This window comes from Ailuropoda melanoleuca, chromosome 3, assembly GCF_002007445.2.
Source record: "Ailuropoda melanoleuca isolate Jingjing chromosome 3, ASM200744v2, whole genome shotgun sequence".
Taxonomy (NCBI): Eukaryota; Metazoa; Chordata; class Mammalia; order Carnivora; family Ursidae; genus Ailuropoda; species Ailuropoda melanoleuca.
Window position 1 is genome coordinate 73,030,985 of NC_048220.1, and position 9,742 is coordinate 73,040,726.

The following is a 9,742-nucleotide window of genomic DNA, read 5'->3' on the forward strand; positions in this document are numbered from 1 at the left end:
TTCAGAGGCAAACACTTGGTGTAATATTGGGCAGCTATAAACGTGGTTAGTTACTCCGTTTCTTTCTCCTATTTTAAGCATCTGCTTGAGACATCGAACTAGACTGAACAATGTTCTTGGAAGGAATAACTAAATAATTTGGTATCTATTAATCAAATTTTCCATCTACTTACCTATTTATATATTCATTCACCCATCCAACAATTAATTCATTAATCTGATTGACTGACTGCCTGTCGTTTATCTCTTGAAGTCCTTGCTTTGGCCATTTATCATCTTTGTCATGTGATTTGGGGCAAATTACATCTCTAACCTTATCTCACACCACTCCTCTACTCATGGAGTCTGGCTACAGTGGCAAAGTCCTATCTCAGGGGCTTTGCATTTGCTCTTCATGTTGGGGAAAGCTCTTCCAAAGATAAATATTCAGCTTTCATTCTGATTTTCTTCTTCAGTTCTATTTTACTTTCTTCATGAGGATTTTCTGGAACCCTTTGAAAAGTTATACCCTCTCTCCATCATACTTACTATCCTAACTCCCTTTTCTGTTTAAAACAAATATTAACTATTTTTTAATTTATATACTTATTTTAATCTTTTTCCTCAACTAAAATTTAAGGTCTACTAAGGCAGAGATTGTTGTCTGTCAATCAGTACTGCATTTCCAGTATCTAAAATGGCACCTGTCCGTAGAAATCCACATGAAAAATATTTCAGATTCATGGAGTCTCAGACTGCTTACCACTCTGAACCTTGTACAGACCATAAACAAAATGGACGGCACACTGAGTCTCATAATACTTTACATAACACCACGCACAGAACACTTTCAGCCACCATGAAACTCAAGTACTCATCACTCTCTTAAAAGATATTACTTGTGATTAGAGAAATTGGTAAGTTCTAGTCATAAACAATACTTAAATATATACAAAATCTATATATACTCTATATTACTACATTTTTACAACAGTATATTTTGAGTAACTTTACTGTGATTATGAGGTTATAATTTAATTCATGAAAATAAATTTAAATGGCATTTGCATAACTATAACTCAATCATAATATTCTTCATCAAGTCAATCATTGCAGGTAAGGAACTTTAATGAATGCAGTTAATTTAATTTGCAAATGAGTGCATTTAAATAATAATTTAGATTTTTCACCTAACAGAGAAAAGCAGCACCTTATTCTTTAACAATTTTAAATGAAAAATGGCTTCTCACAGTTTTGGTCACTTAGTGTTGGAATGTTAAATAAGATACATATGATTATCTAATGTGATATAAATACTAGTAACATCTATGTTAATTAGCTATATGACTGACTAAACTTCTTAATAGCTTAGAGTTAGAAAATATTTAATTTTTTAAAAGCATCACCAAATGAAATATAAAATCATGAGTTACAGGACAACTTTAATGGGAAATGGGTATAGTATATACATGGAAACAGTGCATAGTAGCTTCTAGAATCTGGAGTATCTGGTTTATATTGGGAACAGTATTATGAAACAACTCCATAATTGTGGTTAAATAAAATATCTTTAAATAAGATGTTTCAAGTGCAAATAGCCTCCTCATTATAATTTTCCAAATGGGGATTCATAAGTCAGAATGCTCTTAGTTTAACCCTGAAAGTGTGACATTGAATAAATCACCTCACCTCTCCAAACTTATTTTCACCTGTAAGATAACTATAGTGTAATCCATATAATCTTTATACATATATTATCCATGTAAGTCATTTTAAAAATAAGGATTTAATAAATATCAGTAATAGTAGTAGTTGTAGTCAGTTGTCTTGTTTGCAACACGGGCAAGATAAGGCTGACTGTGTAACCCCTGATTGTTCTTTCCCTCACATTTGAGTCTCGTGCCTACTGAAGGGGAGAACCTGTGTGCGGGCTAGACACAGACTTCCCTCTGTAGCATCCCCAGGAAGCGGCTCCGCCGCCCGCCAAGGGGCTTACCATCCGCAAGACTGGCACCAAATCTATTCTATTTGCCCCGGGTTAGCATCTGGCCTTCGGAAGGATCTAATGAAGATGCCATCTGTGCACAAGGCAAAGGAAGTGAGTGTGGCACCTACCATGTATGACTCTGCACACGAGGTTCCCTGACGTCTACAAATCTGGTAAACCGTGTAACTTGTAAATCTTGCAATTCATAAATCTTCTAAATTTAACTTTGGTGAGACTATACCATTGAGCAGCCTATTACACAAATAACAACATCTTCAGAAGCAGGTAACAAGTTGCTGTCCTACTTGGAAAACAAAGTAGTTTAAAATCTGATGTCATTCTTTATTCTGGGTAAGGAAGGTTTCTCCTATAGGTATGCAAATAAGCTTCCAAAATAAATAGGACTGAAAAACTCATATTGACAGTTACTCTCTCTTTTGCAAGGAATTTAGATTATGATTTTATTTTTCTGTTCTATTTTAAAACATATTCCAAACCTAACTATTTCAACCCTCAGTATCAACAAAAACAGTTTCAAATCAATTTATCAGTTCCAGGTATACCGACAACTTCCTCAGAGATATAGGACACATTTAATTAAGTATACTGTGTAAATAAACACATCGAAGAATGCAAATGAGGACAGTAGAACAGAAAGCCGGATTATAGCAAATGATGGACCAGACCATCTGTTTTGGGATCACCAGAGATCACGTCAAAATACTCAGTATCTCTTTGTGGATATCTGGCAGTTGTCTGCTACACTGAAAGTTCCCCTCTTCAGTTACTATCCTGATCCAGGGCGTTATAGTAAAAGTTGATTAAGCTATTAAAAATCTGACTTAGACCACAACATCGAACTCAAATTCTTAATTCTGCTAATATGTCTCCAAATCATCCATTTTTAAAATCAAATTTAGAGTGTTATTTTTATATTTTAAAACCATTCAAACTCTGCACCAAAAGCTCAGCAAAGTTTTTGGGCAAAACTGATGACAGTGAGCCCTCCCATCGGTTTTACTGTGTTTTAGTTTTAAATTGGATTGAGAAATCGATACGGCACTTATTTTGGGGAACACCTAAAGGTGTATGCTGCTGTTTCATGCAATGACCTAAACCTTTTCCCCACATATTTAAAAGTCTGATACATAAAATGTTTTGATTTTATGATTATGAAAAATACACATTTTAGCTTTATCAATTTTAAGGACATTGCCTAATAAACATTTTTAAATAAGCTATGCTATTTTAGTTTTCCTCAGTGTATTTATTTTGGCTTTGTTTTAATTAACGTTTGCTTCTTAAAATACCATTTGGCATGTGCATTTTCAAAATAAAGCACAGCAGACACTATTTCCTATTTTCTCATGCCTACAGCTGTATTTATCTCTAAACCATTGTTTCTAAATGATGTGTCATTCTCCATCCATCCCGTGCATTTACCGAGTGTCATCTGCCTACTGTCCAAATGATAGACACCTACTTTGATTCCAGTTTGCCTCCTGAGATCAGGGTACAAAGAGATTAGAGTGAGGCAAGCAAGGCAACTAGGGCACAAATTTTAAGGAGGCTCTCATTCTCAGAGCGAGTACACTACCCTCTACTTATGTCTTACATGACCTTGAGAGTGAGTGCCTCCCTAAATTTCGCACCCAAGCTGCCTCCCTTACTTCATCTTAGTCCTCAACCCAGTGTTGCTAAGAGAACACACACGGTATTTCTCCTTCTGACTTTATGTGAGGGTGGTTTGGGATTATACACCCCCTGTAAGCACTGCTAATATCCTGGGGTTATTTATCCATCGGCTGACTCGCTGGTACCACATTACTGTCCAAATGTCCACAACAATCTACACTCCATGAGATGTGCATGCAGTTTCCTATTACATGGGTGCATTATTAGTATTATTTAGCACTCTAATATTAGCCTGTCTAATGGTTCTAAAGTGATATGTTATGATTACTAATAATTCTATGACTTCCCCTTATTTGTGCTTGGAACTTTTTTCACTTTAATCTTTTGAAAATGCCTTCTCATATCTTTCATACATATTTGTATTACAATTGCTCTTTTCATAAGAATTTCTCATATTCCAGGCATTGGTTCTTAGTTGATTTTAGCTTTACAAGTATCTTCCCCCAATCTATTGTCTATTTATTAACTTTGTACATAAAGCCCTTTATTAAAAAGAAATCTATCTTGATGTAATCAGATGTATTAATTTTCTTCCTTCTGGTTTGTACTTTTGTATTTTTAAGAAGCTCTTTCTACTTCCCTAGATGTTCTCCTAAATTAACTTTATATTTTTACCTTTTATATTTAGACATTAGTGCATCTGGAGTCCACAATCATATGCAGGGTTAGCGAGTGTGACTGAATGGATTCTGTTCACCTCTATTTCATTCTCTCCCAAGAATAGAATTAAATCAAGAACTTCGTGAGACCTCCTGGTAGAGTAAGACCAGTCACCTCTACTCCACTGACTTTGGGTGTTTCCCACATGACTTGTTTTGACCAAAGTAACGTGAGAAGATATGAAATGGTGCAATGTCAAGCAGAGACTTTGAAAGGCATCATAGATTTCCATTTGCCCCTCTTACCTTCCTACTACCCACCATGATAAAAGCAGGCCCCCAGTGACTGCTATTCCTTTCACTTAAGTTTCAGAGTGAGAGCTATGTGAAGCAACCCTGAATCCAAGCCTAGCCAATTTCAGCCAAAGCAAAGATTGATTATCCAGTCTGGCAAGAAATATGTGTTGCCAAGCAAAACCTGACTGACAGATACATGAACCCTTTCTTACTTTTCTTCCTATAAGGGCATGACATGAAAGGGTGACATGAAAAGCATAATAAATTAAAAAGTTTCAAAAAGATCTAACTAGGTATCTTGTATTTGAAAATTTTATTCTATTCATGTTAAAGAGCAATTTTCCAGATGTCAGGCTAATCATAAGCATTTTAAGAGAAACTACGGTTTACATTCACTGCTATAGCACACTGCTACATTCTTCTAACAGGAGTGTACTTTGAGGGTGTCAAATATATGCACGGTCCTCAACAAAGTATACGACTGGGGTATTGAAATCATAGTAACTGTATAATGCATGAGGTTCACGTAAGAAAACTGAGTCACACTTACAAATTTAAGTTGATCTGTTAACTGACATAATCTGTTTAATTCTAGGACCTGCATGCAGGCATTTTTCCTAAATCTTCTCCCAAAGGTCCAACATTATAGGTGGCCAAACCATGATTGATGACCCCAACTTTGACACTAAAAAGTGTGTTGTGACTTATTACTTGAGCCATTTAATATGCTCAGGGATGTCAGTGAGTTGGGCTCCCCTAGTTAGTAGTTTTGAAAACACACTGACTACCATAGTTGTCTATTGAGGTAGGGGATATACTTACAAAGAAAATTTTTTCTTTCTTCTTTTTTCTTTTTTTCCATTTCTCTCCCTTTTCTTCTAAAACTACTTTCTTAACTATTTAGGTCATAGTTCAGAAATGTATACTATAATACTGCCGCTTATGTGAGATTGCCTAAATAAAAAAACCTAGTATACCTAAATGAAAATGATTCCATTGCCCTCATCCTTAAATATACCACAAAGTGAACCAAAAGAATTTAATTCATTTTCCATCATATTTGCTAATATGTCTTCATTTCATTTTCACAGATTATCAATGAGAAAATAATAACTACTTTATCTCCTACTGGGTTAACATACTACTATAATAATAATGATAATTATTTAATGGACAGCATGTGCCACAATACAGTATTAAAAGTAATTGTCAGGATCAGGTAGGTTTTGCTATAGTAACAAATTCTGAAATATCAGGACCTTACTACTATAAAAATTTCTCATTTATGAAAAACTCCTCGCAGCTAGTCAGGGATTTCCCTCCATTTCCTGATGTCTGCCTTCCAAGGCTTCCAGGATTGCTGAGGCAGGGCAAGAGAGAGAAGAAAGAGAGGAAGAAACACACTAACTCTTAAATGTGTCGGATAGATGCGACACATCACTCCCTCTCACAGTCCCATGGTCCCACAATAACTCTGATTTAGGCTTATGAATGTTGTCATCCTGTCTTCCCAGAAAGTGAAAATAGTCTGTTGAACAGTTAGAACTGTCTTTACTAAATGAATAAAATATTATCCTTTGAAATCCATTTATATTTCTATGTACTCTTAGGGCTCCTATTTGCAAGCAATCTCAGACTTTTATTCCAAAATCAGGACTACTTTCTCTACATGTCACCAAGTGACTAATCAGGGGGATATGGCAAAGTTTTAAATGATAATCTGTGCCCAGAAGTCGAGTAGCTCAATGGCAATCATCATGGGACATTTAGCCCTACTTCGATATTTGCACTCAGACAAGGACTCTAGGAAACTCCTTTTCTTGGGGCAGAGCTGTCATGCTCAGATTTAGAAAGGGGACGGTGTCCACAGATTCATTAGCCTTAACCATCCGAAGGAAACAGGAATAAAGGGAGAGGTTCTAGCAGTCACTATTGTAACTGTAAAGTACAACATGAGGGTTTTTGTAACAATGAAAGTTTAAAAAGGCAAATGAGAAGATAGGAATGAACGAAGACAAGAATGAATGGGACAGCAAACGAAAGAAGTGAACAGATGAATTGAGTTGAAAAAGAACAGAGAGAACCTCACCGTCTCTAACAATACAGAAGCGTGAAGAAGACTTTTCACTCTCCTATTTCTCTTTTCTTTCTCTCTGGTCTTTTATCTTTGTTTGTTCCTCTTCTCTGGCACTGGTCTTTTTCACCATTATATAAAAATAGAATTGAAAATTCTCTTGCTTTTGAAAAGCTTAAAAGGATGAATTCAGTCATCAAATTTAGGAAACATACTAGATTAATCTTTGTTGAGAGATAAAACTTATGTAAAATAAGCAAGAATATTCAAGTGTCTAATTCCTCCCTCATTCTTCCACCCTGACCTCCTTTCTTTCAGACATTCTCCTTGTCACCTCCATAAAAGCAAGTGAATGAATAGTAGTCAATAACCGTCCTTAGCGTGAGGGATGAAACTACAAAGTCAGGCCTTTAATCTGAACCTCAAAAGAAAGCCCAGTTCAGGCAGGTATATGCCACTGCACCCTGAAAGCCTGACACACCCATATATCTCACTATTTTTAGCGACAACATCCACTATTTTTAGTGACAACTTTAATTTCGGCAGTTGATAAAAACCAAATGACTTCACACAACATTACCATTAGAGCATTTTATGCTACCATAAAAGAGGCACTAATTGCCACAGGAAGTCAGGGACAGCTTTATATTTTTCTCTATAAATGGCATAAAACATTGGAAGCTCTATAGCTAGCATCATTTCCTCATGGGTTCTTTTTTAGATTTAAATATAGACCATTTCCAAACTCATTTCGCAAAGCTCATGTTTGAAGAATCGTGAATGACCTATTTACACTATAAGCATTTCTTTAAAATTGATAAAAGGAGTTTATTTCAGTCCCCAAACAAAAATGTTCACTGTGCTAAATCACCAGAGAGAGTTTCTTATCCAGGCCTCCAATTTTCTGCTTGATTCTTTATCACCAACAATGAAGTTCTCTTGTAAGTAGAGAGAATCTAAACCTGGTAACTTTTTCTTTTTTTTTTTTTTATAATAAAACTTTCAATGGCAATGCTGCAGAAAGTGTCTTCCTGTTGTAGGTACTGAACCTAAATAGAAGAGGAAAGAGTTTTATTTTACTGGATCAGTACAAATTGTCGCCTTGAGATCACAGTACTTCTGGGATAGAATAAGATTAAGCATTTTTTTAAACTTTATTTTTTTTAGATTTTATTCATTTATTCGACAGAGACAGAGACAGCCAGCGAGAGAGGGAACACAAGCAGGGGGAGTGGGAGAGGAAGAAGCAGGCTCATAGCGGAGGAGCCCGATGTGGGGCTCGATCCCATAACGCCGGGATCATGCCCAGAGCCGAAGGCAGACGCTTAACGACTGCGCTACCCAGGCGCCCCAAGATTAAGCATTTTAAAGTCTATTTTTACTATGCTATAGTTTAAAAGTAAAAATTCTGCGAGACCCTTCACATGAGAAGACTTTTAATAAGATCAGAAGGAAAACAAATGAACACCACATACATTATGTGTATGTTTAGGGCAACACTGGACGAAATGCAATTATGTTAAACATAGACTAAATACAATCATACGTTGTTGAATACAGTCTGTTGTTTCTTCCAATGTGTAACTCTATTCTTGGCACTTTCAAATCCATTTTTCTGTTTCGAAGCCAACCTACCACTTGTCAGGTTATGTTTTATCACAGAGCTATGTTACCAGAGGTATTCAGGGAATACTAGTACCCCAATACTAGTACAAACACAATTTTGTGTTGCATAGTGTAGAAGTTCAACAAATGCAACAACAATTGCAAGTGAAAACATCTTCTCATGTTTCTAACTTAAAGAAATACAATTCTGAGCTCAGAGTCATTAAGAACCCACTTAATATCAATATGCAGTTGACCTTTGAACAACATGGGTCTGAACTGCATGGGTCCACTTATACCCAGAATGTTTTTGATATGGTAAAGTGCTGTAAATGTATTTTCTCTTCCTTATGTTTTTCTTAATAACATTTTCTTTTCTCTCACTTACTTTATGGTAAGAATACAGTATGTAACACATATATAAAATACATGTTAATCAACTATTTATGGTATTGATAAGGCTTCTGGTCAATAGTAGGCTATTAGCAGTTAAGTTTTTGAGGAGTCAAAGTTATACATGGATTTTCTACTGCTCAGGAGGTCAAAGACCCTAACCGTCATTGCTCAAGGATCAACTGTAATTAGTAATGACTGTCAGAACTTGACACTCTTTCCTCACTCAAAGTCTGGAGTAAAACAGAGGAAAAAAAAAGTAAAGTAAAAGAGCCTGGGAATTAAAAATTTATTATTTCAAATAGTTAATAACAGTATTGTAAGGTGTAATTTTTATAGAAGTATGCTGCCAAGCCGCAGTAGTCTTAGAAAGAAATGGATGAGTACAGAAAACNGTTTGTCCTACTGTCCCCTCTATCTTGCTTCTTGCTGTTTATTGCTCTATGACGTCTCCGTTCATAATCTTTGAGTGGTACTGGTACAGAACAGGATGTTATATAAAGGCTGACATAGTTCTTTTATAAAATCAAAGGATCAAAGATTCCTGAACTATTAAAAGGGATCCGATCTGCAGTAAGACGCTGCCAGAATATAAACACAAAACCCATATGTGCTTTAAAGGCCAATGTCATTATCAGAGTATAATGTAAAAGTATTCTGCAAAGTTTATATTCTTATCTTGGAAGTATCAAATTCAGGGATATAATTTCCTCCAATTTCAGTTCTGTATCTAATTCAGAGGCAAACACTTGGTGTAATATTGGGCAGCTATAAACGTGGTTAGTTACTCCGTTTCTTTCTCCAATTTTAAGCATCTACTGCTTGAGACATCGAACTAGACTGAACAATGTTCTTGGAAGGAATAACTAAATAATTTGGTATCTATTAATCAAATTTTCCATCTACTTACCTATTTATATATTCATTCACCCATCCAACAATTAATTCATTAATCTGATTGACTGACTGCCTGTCGTTTATCTCTTGAAGTCCTTGCTTTGGCCATTTATCATCTTTGTCATGTGATTTGGGGCAAATTACATCTCTAACCTTATCTCACACCACTCCTCTACTCATGGAGTCTGGCTACAGTGGCAAAGTCCTATCTCAGGG